Here is a 19,687-nt window from a genome sequence, read left to right on the forward strand (position 1 = left end):
CTTGCCATTGGCACACCCATGTGAGGCCAGATCCTCAGCTGGTATATGTGGTTTATAGATTCATGGACTCCCACTAAGCTATGACCCACTTACATCAGCTGAGGCTCTAACTGATGGAGTCGTCTCTTATGAAATGTCTGTCTCCACTGCATAAAGTTGGAGGTAATTAAAAAAAATTGTTTGCTTGTCTAGAGTACTTTAAATGTGCTATTTTTTTTATGAGGAATTTGTGTATCAGTCATTTCACTGATAAAACAACATGTTAACCAATCAACTCTTAGATTTCAGTGTTAAGATGAAAACAATTCCATATCATTCAGAAAGTCTTACTGCGCTGTTCATAAATTTAGTGTTGACCTCTGCCTGCCAAATCTTTGTATAGTTTATGGGTTCAATGAGTATCTCCTCTCAGAATCCTTCTGTCTAGGGTAAGATTCATACAGGAACCCAAGCGTCTCACTCTTAAATCTGTGGCTCCCCCCTGAGGTTGGCTGGAAGCTGTATTATATTTCCGACTCCCTCTTTACATACTCTTTGTGGGTCCTGAACAGCATTGTTCCCAGAAGACCCTTCATGCTGGGTATTCCACAGTCTGGTTTTGTCCTGAGCCCGCTTCTAGAGGAATATCCAGGGGGCATAGAAGGCTGTGGTACGAGTGCTCTGTAACAGAACCCATATACATGTAACTAGTTCCCAGATACAGTGCCAGGAGATCATATTCAGGAATATACTAATTATTTCTGGGGTTTGTATGATAGAAAAAAACTTGATGATACAAATTGCTTCCTGTAATTCCTTCCTCTGGATGTTTACATAGAGCTCAATACCACAAGGAGCCCTGGTAGTTACTGAAGTGGATGGGCCTGATATTCAAAGGAGCTGAGCAACCACAGCTTCCACTATCTTAGTGTGTAAGTTAGGGGTATTACTGAAATTTGAAATTACCCGTCTGCTCGCAGCTGTCTGTGTTTGTGGGATTACTCAGATGCTGTTTAAATGGAGCCTTTTTTTTTTGAGCTGTGGGGTTGGCGCTCCACAGAAAGGCATTGTCAGAGTTGGTGGAATGGGAAACGGGCTCTGGTGGTGGCTCTTCTCACTTCTTGCCTGGCCCACCGCTAGATTTTGGAGACCCGTCAGTTGTAAAAAGTAAGGGGAGCCCGTGTTTAACAGAAAATCCAGTGCCTGTATTGTTTTTAAAAAGGGGACAGTGCACCATGGCAAAACTGAAAAAGGGAATATGTAATTGATCTAATTTGTCTAATGTCTTCATATTCCCTTGCTACTATTAGAGATCTGTCCCTTCAGAGGGCTTTCACCTTACAAATCAGCTTCTCCTGCTAAATCCTGCAATAAAACACTAAATCTACTTCATGTGTTCTGTTTCTTCATTTTTTCCTCTCCTTTAAAGCAGAGTGGCCTTGAACAATGATATTTTTGAATGTCACAGAAAAAGAACGTGAAAGTTAAATCTATTGAAAAGTATCTTCGTCTTTATTTTCATAACACCGGCTCATTACTGAGTTAGCCATTTTCATGCTGTCCAACTCATCATGTCCTAGGCCAGGGATGGGCAATAGAAAAAAGGCAGCCCACAGGGTTAGATCCTGTTTACTTGTGCGTGTGCCGGTATTGGAGGATTGTAGCTTTTGTTGGCTGAAAATTGCACTTTGTGGCCAATGCGAGTGGCGGGAAGCATTGTGGACCAGGATGCTGCTTCCTGCCACTCACATTGGCTGTGAATGGCGATTTGCAGCCAACCAGAGCTGCGATGCTCTGATACTTGTGGAGGCACAGGTAAACATGGAGGTGGGGGCCTGCCAGGGACTAACGCTGCAGACCACATTCGGTCTGCAGGCTGGAATTTACCCACCCCGTCCTTGGCACAGGTATTGATCAGAAAAAGGACAATAATTTCACTCGTGGCATGGATTTAGAGGGCTTAATTCTGCCCTTTGACAAATTGCTGCACTTGTATGTACATGCCAGTGCAGAACTTTTAAGAAAAGGGGAATGCTGCATAACAGGGCAGGGCTGAGCTCTCATTGTGTCAATCTCCTCTGCAAGACATAGTGGAAGCATTTCGTTTTTCTGTAAGTGGAAATAAAAGAAAAACTTTAGCTTTATTGTTTTTTCCAGCTTCTGCATTAAACAAACATACTTATTGATTATTTCTTGGACTAGAAGTGGGTATGCTTACTGTTCTTACTCAGTTAGGAGAGCTCTCAAAGAAATGAGGACAGAAGCCAAGAGAGCTCTTGCTCACCTCAAAATATAAATTGATTTAACACTGATAAATCGTGGCAAGGAATCTGAAGTTGCTTTAGCATGGTTAGCAGTGTGGAGTAGGCCTCAAAAAGTCTAGTTTCTAGCTGCAATGTTTGTTATACTGCAATTTGTAAATGACATTTACATCAGCATTCTAGCCCAGTGGACTTCATGATCTGAACACAGTGTAATATGGGTTGTGGTGCAGCTGGGGCTGGAAGAGGTAGGACCACAACCCCATCCCCTCCACTGAGAACCCAGCCCTCCATGGGGAGGGGAGGAGGCAGGGCAGCGCACCGGGACTGCTCACCCCTTAGGAGGGGAGGAGGCGGAGCAGTGTGTTGAGTGCGAGCCAGCCTCCCCGGAGCATCAGGGGGAGGAAGAGAGGTGAGGGAGCATGGACGTGCAGCACGGCTCCCCCGCCTCACCCAAGTGAGGAGGCCGCCCGGTTCCAGACTCCTCGGCCAGGAGCACTGGGAGGGCAAGTGGTAGGTGCAGCAACTCTCTGCCCCTAGGATGCCTACAGCAGGTGCTCTGGAGGTGGAATGTGGGCTGGGCCTGGCTGGCAGTTTGGGAAGGCAGTTCTCTCACCTAAGCCATCAGATGCCCATGCAGAGTAAGAAAGCCAGCTTTGCGCTGAACTGGCTGACATTTGGATTGGGTTTGCAGAAGAAAAGGTTCTTGGCCAACTGCACCTTTTCATCCAAGCTCTAGATTGTGATTCCTTCTTATCTGGCTATGTGAAGTCCAAATTCAAATGTCATGACTTTGTGCCACAGAAATGACACTGAATTTACATGCAGATGCTCTTAGTTCAGAAGACTCCAATGAGCTGACTTTTTTTAATTTTTTTTCTTAACCCTACCAGAGATTTCTCTTGTTAAATCTTTGTGGTTACTTTCTGGAATGTGGAAGGAGTTGCAGCTGTGGTAACAGCAGTTTGTATGTCTGATTGCTTCAAGCATTAAGGGCAATTCTCAGTCTGGTTTTCAGTATTTGGATCAAAAGACCAGGAGACACCACTAGAGCAGTCTTTCATTGATGAATTGATACATGCATGGATGAACAGAAACAAGAATATAAAGGGCTGGTAGTCTTTCTGAGAATAATGGCACCTGAAAATTGAACTAAAAACACAGAAATTAGTTCATATCTCTAACCACATCTAGTGCATGCTTTGATTAGTTTTAAAATAGCATTCCTGTCTCTATTTATTTAATTTGAAGACTGCTTGGTACACAGATTACTATCAGACAGTGAATGCTAAGGGCAATCCAATTTCCAATTATTGTGGTACTGCCCCTTTGTGCCTAGTTTTACTTACACACACACACACACACACACACACACACACACACACACACACACACACACACACACACACACACACACACACACACACACACACACACACACACACACCCCTGCTCAAAAGAGGTTACATTCTACACTGATTGAAAATACAAAAGAGACAATACAAAAGAGAAGCTGTGTGAAGAAGAACTTTCTTTTATTAGTTTTAAACCTGCTACCCATTAATTTCATTTGGTGTCGTCTAGTTCTTCCCATAATAGAAGAACTAGAAGACACCAAATGAAATTAATGAGTAGCAGGTTTAAAACTAATAAAAGAAAGTTCTTCACACAGCGTGTCGTCAACCTGTGGAACTCCTTTGTGAGTAGTCCCACAATAATAAAGTTAATGTGGGTGTGTTCGTGGGATTGGGATGAGGGAGCACTGTGTGTGCGTGTGAGTGAGGGGAAAACAGAGAGAGCATGAGAGTCCCTCTGGCACTTGCAAACAGGAGGGACATTTCTTTATCTGCCACACAGGGTTTCGTTACTATGTGGGAAAAACACTTTAAGTATCAGGCCCTTAATTTAATTAAAATAAGATGCTGATAATGGACATAGTTTTGTCTAGAAATAGTCATAGAATGAATGATGTAGTCATCTAAAAATAATCATTTTCATAAGATAAAGTGCAGCCTCCAGGGAATATGTGTGGGAGAGAGGAATGCATGCAACAGGGCTTGGCCAGGAAAATGTGGTGGCTGAAGTCATTCCAAATAACGTGTTGGGACTTATTCCTCAATCCAAATGGCCACTGTGAGATCCATCTGTGCTGCTTACAGTGCTGACATGATACTACTGTAACATATCCCTCTTTGTTAAGAAGCTTTGGACCTGATCCTGCATTCTTTGTGTACTCAAAGCTCTCATCAGCTTCAGATTAGAGGTTTTAAGAAGTATGTTGAACTTGCAGTCCAAGAATGAAGAGAATGCACAGGCTTATTTTTGACCATCTGACTCTCTTCCCCACAAGATCTGATTTGATGTCAGATTGAGAGTGAGTCCATCCATCTGTTGGATGAGGGAGGAAGGAGTCTGCACATAAACCCTCTACACTGATGGCTGTTCTTGTAGCGGTTAACTTTAAAAATGGTCATCGCTATAGCATAGTTAACATTTTATTCTGCTTGGCTAACAATCTTCTCACAGTGATCACCTATGTGAAAAACTGGAGGCAGGCTGAAGCAATTGACCAAAAGATACAAAAAGCACTAACTCATGAACCCACACTCTGCACTAATCACTGATTTAACATGGTGCTCCTATAGTAAAAAGCATGGCATTATTTTCAGAGAATCTAAGATAATAATATCCTAATTCTGGGTCTTCCAGGATTGAGGAACAAAAGACCCTGTCATTCTTAAAAAAAATAAAAAATAAAAATAAAAAATTACCCAACCAGTTGAAGTAGTGTGCAAAAAATCCGCCAGTGTCTATCGGTTGACTGTATTGAATCTGCAACCAAAAATGAGATCTAAATTATCCAGAACAGTGACATGGAGAATTTCCAATCTTTAATCCTTTTTTTTTAATCAAATATTTGCCAGGAAACAAAGGGACTTGGCCACACAATACTAGTTGTCCCATATAACTCAAGCATAATGTTAAGATACGCTGTTTATAAAACAACCCTTTCCTATTTGTAACACTACTATATACAGCAAAACTAAGATATCTGGTATTATGCTAAAGAATATATTTTGATTACAGTCAGTGTTGAAGCTTTTAATACCATACATTAAATTTAGTTTTGTTCTCTAGCTTGGCAATTTTGTTCTTTAGCTTGGCAGAGGTTTGAGACTGCAACATTTTCAGAATGGTATTTCGGTACCCTAAAATTTCTATAGTGGTGGTTGTGATATAAGAGCCTGAGTAGGACTATATTAAGAAACATACATGATCCTTACATTCCAATCAATATGTTGAAACAGAAAAGCATGTGGATAAGTGAAATCAGAACTCATCATGGTAAAACATTTATTAAAAAGGGAGACCACTGCTAGATTAAGGTTTAAGGCACATCATACCAAGGGAAGGAAACACAATATTCACATTAGACATAAGAAAAGGATGCAAAGTAGGGACTGAGATTCAAACTTACCCAAGGTTTTAGGATATCTGGATTTGAGGTTTCAATCCTGTCTCTAATCCCCAGTGTAGCCTAGGGTTATATGTATTTCCACACATTCCAGCTGGAACTCCCATCTCCCTAAGGCTCCTTTAATAATCCCAGTCTGTGTTTTGTGTTTCAGGCTGAACCACATTTTCCTATTCCTGTATCTTTAAAGCAGTTTAAACAAACTCTTGTTACTTATTTGTTACAATGTTTTCTTTTTCCACACAAGAATTCTGAGAAGTTGCAGGGCATTTTTTTTATGATGGAACTGCTGTAAGAGGAGTCAGGAAGAACAACCCCATTCTTACAGGGTTTTTCTCTAATGGTCTGAGTAGTATGCCATCTCTGTCCGTTGAGTACACAGGAACACACACAATTCTAATCCTCACCTCTTTTTTTTTTTCATATGAGGGATCTGTCACCCTTTTCACTGCTGCTTTTCTAATCATTCTCTGTCTTTCCAATGGTCAGACTAGAGTTCAGTGCTTTACTGTCAGTTTAACAACCTAACAAAGGAGCTATTCCTCTCCTCTAGCCAAAAAAGAAAACACAGTTGCTGAGTGCAAGGCTCCGTTGATCACAGGGGAATGTTAAAAGCATGTCCTAATAGTTAAGCTGGATGTGGAGGTAGCTTTTAATTTAAAAAAACTTACAAGGGATTTCAATATAGTATGAATGAAGAGTGTTTGTGAATGGCTCACTTCGAAGTTTAGAAAGATATTGTCTTATTTGAGCAAAGGAAATCTCATATTTGATGGTACAGTTCATAATCTAGTCATTTTTAAAATCAAGTACCCTACAGTTCTTCCTTCACTAAGTCTCAAGGACCACCAAAGAGTACATGCTGCTATTGAAATTCAGATTTGCCAGTCTCCAGAGAGCTCTAATAAGATTGCCACTTTTATTTACTCATTGGGCCAAACTCTTGAGTTTACTTAAATGCTAGTGTAGTGTGAAAGGGAGTATAAATGGCACAGTAGTGTATCATTTTAATGGAGTTGCCAATCCTTTTTCTAAGGCATCCTTCTCGGAGAAAGCAAAAGGTGGGGGTGTAGCAGACAATGGGAGACTGCTGTGAAGCCACCATTTAAACGCAACTGTAGTAAAGAGAGTGTAGCATATAGCAGCCATGTAAAGAAGGTTAGTATAACTAAATTTAATATAAATAAGCCATCTGTGGGAAACTTCCATCAGGGGAGATGCATTTCCTGTCACATCACACCAGTTCTGTATTTAGCTTCTAGTAACTGGGCTGGATTCTCAGTCCAACTCTGCTCTCTTACTACACAAAGGGATTGTAAACCACATGTCAGTCCCAAACTGCAGATGCACCTGGCATGAGTGTAAGGCCAGCTCCCATGCCTCCTTCTCTCTTGGCCTCAGCTACCAGGAGCATATGTGGTGTGGCGAGAAGGAGTGGCTGGAGAGCAGTGCACTCTGGGAAGCTTCAACTAGCAGAAGAGTTCTAGATCTCTAAGAATGTGCTGTTCACAGCATCTGTACGGCTTTTCTAACCTTCATGTTCAGCTGGTGAGAGTTACAGAGCTCTGATTCTGGCTCCCAGACAGCCCCCCCCCCCCACACACACACTGTGCTCACCTAGTAAAAGTTGGACAAGACAGAAAAACTAGGACATTTGATTTTTTTCTTGAACAATCCTTTTACTTCCAAATAAACTTCCTCAGAAATTGAAGGAATAACATTTTCACTGTCTCCATCAAGCTGTGCACATAAATAAATCAGCATGTGTGTAAGCATCCTTACACTTGACCAAAGACACAAACTGAAGACATGTAAGCCAGCAAACACTATTCTTAAATGTCAGCCTCCCTGAAATTTTTATTTTTCTCTTTGTTAATATTATAGTGGTGTGGCTGGGCCCTCATCTCACTGTACTGCATGGCTGCATTTGCATCCTGCATGGGGACTGATTGCTTGGAGTGTCAGCTGCCTGACAGTTGTGCCCCCAAGAAATCAGTAAAAAAATTAAAAGTACTTTAAATTTCAAAAATGTAAATGTTCAATTTTAAATCTTGGCATTTTTTTAACTTAAAAATGGGTGCACACACAGGAACATTCTGGTATGGTATGAAAAAATGAGCAAAAATGAAGTCCATTTTCCACTGAGAATTGTGTTCTTTTAAGCAGAAATGGGCCATATTTTTGCCTATCTTCTTACCAGAGGTCCTCTGTATTGAAAATAAACACACGCACACATACACCCCTTGTTGTTTTCATAAATGGAAAACATTTTAATCTATTGAAATACTGACACATGAAATTGCTACTAAATCTTTTTTGGTCTGTCTAGGTATTTATATCTTGCTCACCAACCTAACATTTGAGCAACCCTGCCTGCACCACAAAGCTTAACAACCCTAACACCACCACAAGTAACTGGTCTCTGGACTGCAGGGTTCCATGGGTTGGAATTAGGGATGTGAAGGACTAGTTGACAGGATAGTCGACTAGTCATCTTCCCCACTGGTTCCCCCAGTGCCTCTATCAGATAGCACAAGCTGAAACTGGACTGTTCAGGTGAAAAACAGATAGTTGGGTCACAACCCTACTATAGATGTAAAATCCCATTTAATTTTCCAGTTAAGTGTTAAGTTTAACCAATTAATGGATTAAATGGGGCAGGCAGGGGAGGCTGCTCTAGTTCAGCTGGACTGGAGCATCTTCCCACTGTGGTCAGGGGCTGCTCCGGCCAGGTTGGAGTGCTTCTGCCCATGGCCCGCTGGGGCCGGGCCCGCTATGGATGAGGGCTGCTCCTGCTGGGATAGAGTGCTCCTGGCCGTGGTGTGCCAGGAACAGGCTCACCTTGCTCAAGGGTTGCTCTAACGAGGCTGGAGAGCTCCCACCTAGAGACGGCCCTATGAGGCTGTAGCAGCCCTCTGCCCCGGCAGGTGAAGGGCTGCTCCAGCCCCCAAAAGTTAATTGTAACCATAACCTTAGCAGATGGTGCTTACCAGTTAACTGGTTCAGCAATAGCATCCCTAAATCCTACTTGCTTAGCAGAACCACTTTGTGTCAAATCTTCTTTGAGTGGTGCTGTGGAAGGTCCAGGATTCTGCAAAACCAAAGTGACAAAGAATAAAACTATTGGAGAGCCTGCCCCCAGAAATATGTTCTTTCTCTCATTTAAAACCTGCTTCAACTCTGAGGGGTAAAGACTTGCCGTTGATATCAGAAGGTGAGAAATGTGCTCTTTTGGGGTCCTGCTTCCTTATCCACAGAATGTCATGAATGTCCACAGGAAATGAATGTGAAGAGCGGAGGCTAGCACGTGTTTCATGAAAAGGTGTCTTTTTAATATTTAAAATGCTGAGTGAAAGATAAGGCAGCAGGTGAACAGTCACTTAGATGCATGTTTTAGATTAACTTAAAAGGGCTGATTGAAAACTAGATCTAAAATGGCCAAGGGGACACAGCAAAAATGTTTGCTTTTGGGAACAAGTTCTTTGATTTTTTTTTTTCTCTTTTTTATCTTGACCACCCATGTATTTGTTGGCACGGGTATTTCCAGACCTTGAAATTGTCCCATGCAGTATGCATAAAGCTTTTCCAAAAATACAGTTTGCAGCATAATAGCTGCCCAAATGCCTGCTTACATGAATAATCCCACTGAAGTGTATGGTCAGCTCATGAGAGTAAAGTGAGAAGCATTAGGCCCTTGATAGTTTTCTCACTGAATGTAGACAAAAATCTCCCTTTTAATCCCACAAGTAAGTTCAGATCAGAATCGGGCCCTTTGGTTAGAACAGACCCTTCTCCCACTAGCCTTTGCTCATGTTCAAAGGGGGACTCTGGAAACTTTAATGTTCTTATTTTGTGTAACAGGTTCAATTAAATAATCTTAAATTAAATTAGGGAGATTTAAATTAGGGAGATTTCCATAATGGTGTGTTAGATAATCTGTTTGGCTCCCATTGAAACAAGTATCTGAACACCTCACAGTCTTTTTATTGTAGGTAGCTATCCCCACAACAACAGTGTGAAGTAGGTAAGTGCTGCGAGTGACTGGGTTGGATTCTCAATCCTACCCTGCTCTCTCACTACACAAAGAGAGTGCAAACCACATGCAAGTCCCACATTTCAGATGCTTCTGGGAACTGAGGCACTTAGAGATTAAGGCCTTCATGAACAAAAAGAATTCGGCACCTAGAAAATCATAGTGATTCACAAGCCTAAGTGAGGTAGACATCCTATACAACGAACAGGAAGAGAGAGGTTCCTTAGGGTACATCTACACTGCATGGCTATTTTGGGATACCTACAGCATCCTGAAATAGCTACCCCATGTCTACACAAGCTGCCCTTTATTTTAAAATATTTTTTGAAATAACGGACGCTCTATTTCGGAATCCCGGTAAATCTTGTTGCATGAGGGATAAGGCATGGCTTGAAATAGCATGTTATTTTGAAATCTGGTGCTGTGTAGAGACACCAAATTTCAGAATAAGCTATTTCAAAATAGATTTGAAATAAGATACGCAATTTGCACTATTTTGAAATTTGGTGCTTTCTACATAGCACCAAATTTTAAAATAAAGTGCTATTTTGAGACATCCTTTAATGCTTGTGGAATGACGGTTACTGGGATGCCAAAATAGCGTGCGCCTGTTATTTCGAAATAATGGATGGCTTGTGAAGACGCAGTGGAGCTATTTTGGGATACCTCTGGTGTCCCAAAATAGTAAGCTATGTCTACACTGCCTTCTCTTGCGCAAGAAAATATGCAAATGAAGCGAAGCGGTGAATATGGCTGTGCCTCATTTGCATACTTAATGAACCGCCATTTTGCGTAAGGGGTTTTTGTGCAAAAAGGAGCCATCTACATAGCTCCTTTTTGCAGAAAACACCCTTCTTGTGCAAGAGCCATTCTGCCAGTTTTTTTTTTTTTTTCAGGAAAAACGGCTCTTGCGCAAGAGGGAGTTTTTGCACAAAAAGAAGCTGTGTAGATGGTTCCTTTTTGCACAAAAGCCCCTTGTGCAAAAATGGTGTCTCATTAAGTATGCAAATGAGGCATGGAGATATTTACTGCTTTGCCTCATTTGCATATTTTCTTGCACAAGAGAGGACAGTGTAGACGCAGCCTTGCAGTGCAGTTCACAAAAGCCAGCACGTGAGACAGGGAGCCACCTTTTCAATACCACCAGGCACATGGGTGATCCAGGATTCAGTCCTCTTCCCTAGTCACTCTAATAATTTTTTCATTGCAGGACAGCTTCAAAAGGGAAAATCCTTAAAAAAAAAAAAAAAAAAAAAAAAACCCTGAGTTTATTTATGCCAATAAGGGTTCCAACCCATTGTTTTAAGGAAATGAAACACATAGGAAATTAAATAATCACAATATTTCTTCTTCCATTGTAAACAAAATGCAAACTCATGAGGAAAGACCAAAGAGAAATGTGTGTGTCTTGCATCCTTATGTCCAAAGATCTGAGGTATGTTTGCTTTCACTATGCTGTGCTGCAACTGCATGAAAGAAGTCTATGCAACATGAAAAACAGAAAACACCAGGAAGTAATTCTTTCCTGCTGTTTCCACTTTAACATGAATTTTTTAACACCTTTGTTGGAGTCCAAAAGTCTGGTATAACATCAAATGGCTTGCAGTTGGACATTTTACATGGGGCTTTTAGATTAATCTGTACCTTACTGTTGCGGTTTCTTTACTTGCACACTGATCACTTAGCAATGTTTTTTACAAAACTGTAATTACTCAGTGTTTCACCTCCTGAACAAAAAGAAATGGCTTATTGCTCTGATGGCTTATTGCTCTGTTGTATTTGGAAGGAAATTCTTTCCTGCAGAAGTAGGTATTTCACGCAGCTGTCCCAGGTTTTAGGTGAATACCTGCCAGGCTTTGTTTATGTGATGTATTTTTAAATACTGCTTGAAGACAACAATACAAATAGCAGGGGAATCGTTTGATCTGGCAATTTTTGTCCTGTAGTGTTCTGCATTCCAGAAGAAAAGTTCTGTACTGTTCAGATTGTGAGACAGATTTTGCCAGTTCAGGTCAGTCTTCTTTACAGGCATGGGAACTACAATTCATTATTCAGCTCCGGATTAATTACACAGCAGGCTGAGCTTCTACTTGTTCAAGTTATGCGGCAGTACAGCCCAATGTCCTTATTACAAGCCATCATTGTCGGACAGGTTATAGAGAAGCTCTGTAAGAGAATCTGATCCTCGTTGCTTTTTCACTCGATTTAAGTTGAATGCTGAGAGAGATTTTGCTTTAGGGTCAGTGACGAAGGCATCTGGATTGCTGAAGGATTTCTAATTCTTAAACTCTGACGGAGGTGATTAGGTGGAGCTGGTTTTCCTGGAATTGTAGGGTAGACTTTCCTGTTGTGCTTCAGTGTTAACTGTCTCACAGTTACAGACACAGTCACTGTACCACTCCAGGATTACTGGGATAGTTTTAGCTTCTACCATCTGGCCTTTTTGGCCTATCAATATTTTTTGAGTGGTCAGCGTGGTCTTTCTCTACAGCAATGTATCAGCCAAAAGAACTAGGGCGAAATCCATCGGTGGGTATGTGTGTTGATACGTTCTTTAGAGTTGAAACAGATACTTAATTTTCAATGGCAAGATAACATTTTCCATTTTCAAAATATTTTCAAATGTGTTTAACAATATGGTAAAGCAGCATTTTATGTTTTTGTGCTATTAGAGAAAATGATCTTCTCCGTAGAGAAAGTTTTAACAAAAAAGGGAATGTTTCTCGGTAATAAGCTATTTTAAATTGTGTTCATGCTCTTCTTTTATCAATTGGTGGTATGCTACTAAAGAAACCTGAAAGAGAAATATGTTGGGCATCTTTATTCTGTTAAATTCAACTTGATCGTGCGGCTTAAAAAGTATTTAAAAACAAAAGTGTAAGGAAGTACATTTTCCCCTCAGTTTTGTCATGTACACATGAAATTCCCTATAGCCCTCTACAGTGCTTGTGCCAAAATTTTAAAATCACTTTTGATATAAAATATTAATTTGTTACCAATCAAGCTAATGTTCTAGAGATAATTTTTAAAAGGCTAAACTTTTTTTTAGCACCAGTATGTATAAGGTGGCATAGAAGGCAGCTTCCGCATGTAAACTATTTTATTTATATGTGATTGATGTAATGTCCACGAGATGCAATATCTATTTAGGGAAACCAGGAGTTTGTATCATCCACAATTACTGAGTTTCTAATTGGTATTTCAAACTGAACAGTTGTTGATCTAAGGGCAAATAATATGACATTTGGAGAGGTCAGTTTATAAAGTAGTTTATTTTAAAAATCTATTGGATAATGATCCTTGTGTGTATGTTGAGGGGAGTGAGGCTAAAACTATACAGCTGCCAATAATTATTTCCATAACATTTATTGTTGGAAAATGAGTAAAGTCATGGTCTACTGTACTCTGATAATTGAGCAGAAATGTGTAACATGTCCTAGATCTATAAAGCTGAGCTAAATTAAAGAAGATTTTATATTTTGTTGTTGAGTGGCATTGCAAACAGAGCTTTAAGTTTACGTATTCATTTTTCCCCCTCATGTTGTGATGAGAAGTAATTTGTAGTTGTGATGGGTGCTATAGAAAAACTTGTGGTAGAAAGACTGGGCATCTACTGTATATACTTGTTCATAAGTCAAATATTTTTGGTTAAAAAAGTGAAGCATCAAAGAGATGGAGGTCACCTTATCAACAGATCAAGACCAAAAGTTGACAATTTTATTGAATTCAATATCTAATATGTTGTCATTATTGATTAGGGGTCGACAAACTTTGACTCCCAGCGCCTTACAGTAAGCTGCTGGCAGGCCGGGACATTTAGTTTTCCTGGAACATCCACAGGCCCAGAGCCTTTCAGCTCCCAGTGGCCATAGTTCACTGTTCCCAACCAATGGGAGCTGCCGGAATTGGTGTCCAGTACATTTCTTGGCGCATGCTGCTTCCCGTAGCTCTCATTGGCTGGGAATAGTGAACCACAACCACTTGGAACTGAGGGGTTTCGTGCCTGTGGATGCTCCAGGTAAACAAAAAGTCCCAGCCTAACTGTGACTTACCCTAACTGGCCAGGAGTCAAAGTTTGCTGAACCCTGAAATAAAAGGTCATAAAGTTTTTGCCATTTTTACCTATCCATCGGGGGAGGGAAGGATCAGCTTAAAAGTGAATGGGCCAATGAATGAATATATTTGATTTTAAGTGTACTGATCCAACCATTCTGTATGGAAGATGCTTTTGTTTATTCATTTTTACTCTATCCACTGTAGCACATTGTACTGGATGGTTGTCTCTCTGACATCAGTCACTAACCCAGCCAGCAACATTCAATGGACCATTTCCTTCTTTTTTTCTCTCTCTTCTTTGCTACCTTTTCAGAGTGGTGTTGAACACAAGTCTCCCCTGCTGATTTCATATAGGCACTGTGTTCCTCTCCAGATAAGAGTTATAATGAGAACACAAGAAAAGCAGTGCCAAGCAAATGCTGTACTGCACCATTGCATCTTGCCTTTGAAACACATGGCTGGAGAGAAGTGGGAATTGAGCACCAGCTCCCAACTATTAAGAGATCGAGTAATAAGAGTTTTGAAAATCCTGCATTTACACAGTGAAAATTAGTTCAGATTCAGCTATTAATGAGGTTCTGCTTTTTCTGCAGTCTTCCAGGTGGACTGAGGTGAAGCACAAGATAAGTGATTTTTTTCCAAGGTCAAATAGTAAATGACTTTATTCACATTAGAACTCAGTACCATCTGGATTCTGGGGCTTTATTTTGACTTCTCTTCCCACCCACCCCTACAATAACGCCAATATTGTTTTTCTTTCTGAAAGGAAACAATAACATTTGGTACTTTAGTAGTCTGAGTTACATGCTCAGCTACTGATACTGTTCTTCCATTGGATGCTTTTAATTCTCTAGAATGAAGTACTAAAGTTATTGTTCTGCATGGCTGCTGAAAGCCCTCAAGGTGGGATTGGGTGGTTGTGGGCAATTGTTTGTTTTGTTTCGCCATTCTTTGTACTAGGCATACAAATTCAAAGAAAAAAACACTTGAGATTGCCATGGTTCATATATGGCAGGGAGAGTTACCTTTAAATTACCACAAAATAAGAGGGCTGGCATGCCTCTGTGAGACAATGAAGTATTGAAGAATCTTTCTGTCAGGAGGTGCCTTTTGCAACATATTCTAAAACAAAGACTTCACACAAGGTAAAGTAAAGAACTCCCTTCTTTACCACAATTAGTTTTTATTAGGGCTGTCAATTAACGCGTGTCAACACTTGTGATTAAGGCAGAGTATAATTAATGCATTAATTTTTTTAATGCGTTAATTGTAGGTGTTTCTGCAGTGCTTCCCCTTTGAAATGCTGCCAGGACATTTCAAAGGGGCAGCGCAGTAGGAGCCTGGATCAGCTGCCCTTTTGAAACGCTGCTGCTACTTAAAGAGTGTTCATACCATACCTTACATCTTCTTTTGTAGGAAACTATGCCCACCTTTCTCTTACTCAGAAGGAATATGACAGCTGAACCTCTTCACTTCTGAACAGAATAGAACCGAATAGAATAGGACAGAACCCTCTCTCAGCAGGATCAATGCCTTTTAATAGGAAAGGTTGTTTCAGACACTGCTAGCCTGTTACGCTCTCACTGCTCTGTACTAGGGGTGGTTCTTTGCCTGTGGCTAAATTGAGTTTTCTGCTCATTCTGCAACAGGCCAAAGCTAAATGGAAATAATATAGGGGCAGCTTACAAAAATGAAAATGAGATGGCCATCTTTGACCTAAAGGCTCCTCTGACCTAAAGATACATTTCTTGTTGTTCTTGGGATGCAGGATTTCAGTAAAGATACTTGTACATTTTCAAATCAGGAAATCTAGAGACCTTTGTTTTGCAAATCTTAGCCGACTACACTAAACTGTAAACTCACATAAGGCACAAAAATACATGCTGTGTCTAATGGCTGGAGTAGAGGTTCTGCTCCTTTATCTGCATCTGACTTGCTATGAGGACTTTACAAGTTTGTATCCTAGCTCATAGAGCCTGAACCATGCTAGGAAGGTAGGTAGATGATGTAGAACAGTGGTTCTCACCCAGGGGTCCTGGGCCCAGTAGGGGGCCTGCAAGTAGGTCCCAGGGGCTCTGACAAGCAGGGGCCCCAGGGCAGAAAACTAAAGCCACTGATGATGGATCTGAAGTCTAGAGCCCTGAGCCCTGCCACTTGGGGATGAAGCTGAAGCCTGAGCAAGGTAGCTTTGCAGGGTCCCTGTGGTATGGTCTCCAGGCAATTGCCCTGCTTGCTGGCACTGGTTTGTATATGCAGAACACCAGTTATTGTGGCATAGATGAGCCATGGAGTGTTTTAGCATGGGGGGTGGGGCTTAGAGAAAGGTTGAGAAACCCTGCTGTAGAACACATTCTTGAAGCCATTCTGCCTGCATGGGTCAGAGTGGGGAGTGTCCTTACTGGTGTCACCTGTGACATCTCTTGTACAGCTAATGACTGCATTCCTCTCAGAGCAGGCTCACTGACTTCATCACGTATGTGCCATGGGCTCAAGTCACCATCTTGCCACCACTTGGACATGCACACTGTTTGTCATTCTCCCACACAGATAGAAAGGCTCTCTGAGCCATGTATTCCTCCCCTACAACATTGCATCTTCAACAGAGCAGCTATAATTTGCCCCTTATCCTCTCTGTGTGTCATGGTCAGTCAGTAAAATAGGAACCTAACTCATGGGGCTACTTGAGGCTCAGTTGATTAGTTCCAAACTCTGAGCTACACTGCTACGTCTTTTCCAACTTTGCCCCCCTCACATTTTATAAAACGAATTGGGTCCTTGAATGAAAAGTGTGTGTGCAAGTGGAACAGCATTTGTGGTGTTGCTCACTGTAAATCTATTTTAATACGTAAGTGATTTACCACTAACCTTAGCAATACAATCTTGATTTGCAAATACACTTATTGGTGTTACACAGAAAATCACAGGGACATACGGATAGGAATTATAAGTGTGCTAGACATACAATTGGAGTAAAATGATAAATGCTGCATCAGGGAATCTTTTAAAAGCCAGTTAGCTGTTCTTTCCATAGTGACTGTGAATGTGTGGAGCATAATACTGAGAACACATTTTGTTCTGTTAGAGTGAAAATACACTTTCTATATGGGACTTTTCAACAATCACATGTGAGGAGCAGAGAGGAAGGCAGTGAAGTTGACAGGGTGTGTTTGGTGGGTAGAATGGAGATTAGTTTAAAAAAGCAAGAGCTTTATTTAGGTAAGATTGCATCTGTACACTGAACTTCCAGTCTGTTTAAATTCCAAAGGCCCTGAGAGACAAGTGAGGTCATAACTTGACTGTTGCAGCTTCTAAACACCTCTTACTGCCATCTTACAGGCTCGGTGTGATGTGAGAACAGGCTCTGGGTTTCTTCTGGCAGTTTGATTTATGGCCAAGAGCTATATGCAAAGTTTAGTCCGGTTATGAATTTAAATATGGTGTTCACCCGTTAGCTATGCTAGGCTCTCACACAGGCTTTTTAAAGTACATGTTGCTGTCATGTTCTCACAAAGTATATACTATTGCACAGGACAAGAGACAAAGTCAAGTGCCCATTTTTTGTACTACATAGCTAGAGAGACATCTGAAATACATTTCTTTTCATTACAGAGGTTAGAATTAGTTTTGTGTAAGAATTTTTTTCAGCTAGATTCTTTAGCCCAGGGGTTGAGAACCTCCAGTCCAGGGGCTGTCTTTTGCCTGGATCTGGCCTCTGAGTAGGGTTGCCAGGTGTCTGGTTTTCTACGTGACAGTCCAGTATTTGCACGGTCTGTCGGTAGAAAAAATCAGAAAATACCGGACATGTGCCATGTCCGGTATTTTCTGAATTCCTGGCTGGGCGCCGGACGGAAGCCTGGCAGGGGCAGGGGAGTGACTGGGAGGTGGGGACTCCCAGCCACTCCCCCCGCCCGGCTTTTACAGGCGACCAGAGGCTCCCAGCGCCAATCGCAGCCCTGCCTCCCAGCTGGGAGCCTCTGGCTGCGTGCAGAAGCCGGGCAGGGGGAGTGACTCCCAGCCCTTCCCCCTCCCCCGCCCAGCTTCTGCTCGCAACTAAAGGGAGTGCTGCCGGGGGCGCAGCCTGAAGGACTCCGGCTGTGGCCAGTGGCTGCACCTCCCCCCCGCCAGGTCTGCTTCCTGCCCCCCTTCCTCCAGGCCCCCCCTCCTCCCATCCATCCCCGCAGCCCCCGACCCTCCCCAACTCTGCTTCCCGCCCCTCCTTCCTCCCGTCCAGCCCCACAGCCCCCGACCCTCTCCCCAGCTCTGCTTCCCGCCCCCCCTTCCTCTCATCCAGCCCCGCCCCCCTCCCGGCCGTTTCTCCACAACCCCCCCCCCCCCCGAATCAAGTGTGTCGGTTTTTTTGGCGGGGTCTACCTGGCAACCCTACCCCTGAGGTTTAGGGCTTCCCTCCCCTCCAGCATTGGGGAGCCCACACTGGTGTTCAAGTCCCCCCTGCTGCCCCACCATGGGACTGAAGCACACAGAATCTACTATCCTAGCCCCTCCTGAGTTCTGGTGTGCAAGGAGAATATGGGGAGTGTTTTTCTCCTCGGTTGGAGACCACATCAATGAGGGTTTTGTGTTTATTTTTTTATTTTCTTTTGTTTCTTTTTGTTGTTTGCTTCTCACTTCTGTGGTATAAGAACATAAGAGAGGCCATACTGGGTCAAACCAAAGGTCCATCTAGTCCAGTATTCTGTCTGCTGACAGTGGCCAGTGCCAGGTGCCCCAGAGGGGATGGACCGAAGACAATGATCAAGCGATTTGTCTCCTGCCATCCTTCTCCAGACTTTGACAAACAGAGGCCAGGGACACCATTCCTTACCCCCTGGCTAATAGCATTTTATGGGCCTAACCTCCATGAATTTATCTAGCTCTTTTTTAAACTCTGTTGTAGTCCTAGCCTTCACAGCCTCCTCTGGCAAGGAGTTCCACAGGTTGACTGTGCACTGTGTGAAGAAGAACTTTCTTTTATTAGTTTTAAACCTGCTACCCATTAATTTCATTTGGTGTCCTCTAGTTCTTATATTATGGGAACAAGTAAATAACTTTTCTTTATTCACCCTCTCCACACCACTCATGATTTTATATACCTCTATCATATCCCCTCTCAGTCTTCTCTTTTCTAAACTGAAAAGTCCCAGTTTCTTTAGCCTCTCCTCATATGGGATCCGTTCCAAACCCCTAATCATTTTAGCTGCTCTTTTCTGAACTTTTTTCTAATGCCAAAATATCTTTTTTTGAAGTGAGGCGACCACAACTGTATGAAGTATTCAAGATGTGAGTGTATTATAGTTTTATATAGGGGCAGTAAGATATTCTTTGACTTATTTTCTATCCCTTTTCAAATAATTTCTAGCATCCTGTTGGTTTTTTTTGACTGCCAGTGCACACTGCATGGACGTTTTCAGATAACTATCCATGATAACTCCAAGATCTCATTAAATTAGCCCCCATTATATTGTATGTATAGTTGGGGTTATTTTTGCCAATGTACATTACTTAGCATTTATCCACATTAAATTTCATTTGCCATTTTGTTCCCCAATCTCTCAGTTTGGTGAGATCTTTTTGAAGTTCTTCGCAGTCTACTTTCGTCTTAACTATCCTGAACAGTTTAGTATTGTCCTCAAACTTTGCCACCTCACTGCTTACCTCTTTCTCTAAATCGTTTATGAATAAGTTGAATAGGATTGGTCCTAGAACTGACCCTTAGGGAAAACCACTAGTTACACCTCTCCATTCTGAAAATTTACCATTTATTCCTACCCTTTGTTTCCTGTCTTTTAACCAGTTCTCAGTCCATGAAAGGACCTTCCCTCTTATCCCATGACAACCTAATTTGCACAAGAGCCTTTGGTGAGGGGCCCTGTCAAAGGCTTTCTG

The 19,687-nt window shown here is 41.9% G+C and overlaps 1 protein-coding gene across 6 annotated transcripts in view; it reads left to right on the top strand.

The window, feature by feature from the left end:
• MID1 (midline 1) overlaps positions 1 to 19,687 on the top strand; it is a 349,991-nt gene that overhangs the window by 176,332 nt on the left and 153,972 nt on the right. Inside the window, exon 1 of one of the 6 annotated variants that reach the window (XM_075914997.1) lies at positions 11,702 to 12,281. The exons of 4 other annotated variants lie outside the window; for them this stretch is intronic. The gene's annotated coding sequence lies outside the window, so the exon portion shown is untranslated. Of the gene's footprint in view, positions 1 to 11,701; positions 12,282 to 19,687 lie in introns of those variants that run through there. One more of the 6 variants, XM_006120188.4, reaches the window with a different exon arrangement.

The sequence above is a fragment of the Pelodiscus sinensis genome, chromosome 1 (genome assembly GCF_049634645.1).
Source record: "Pelodiscus sinensis isolate JC-2024 chromosome 1, ASM4963464v1, whole genome shotgun sequence".
Lineage (NCBI taxonomy): Eukaryota > Metazoa > Chordata > Testudines > Trionychidae > Pelodiscus > Pelodiscus sinensis.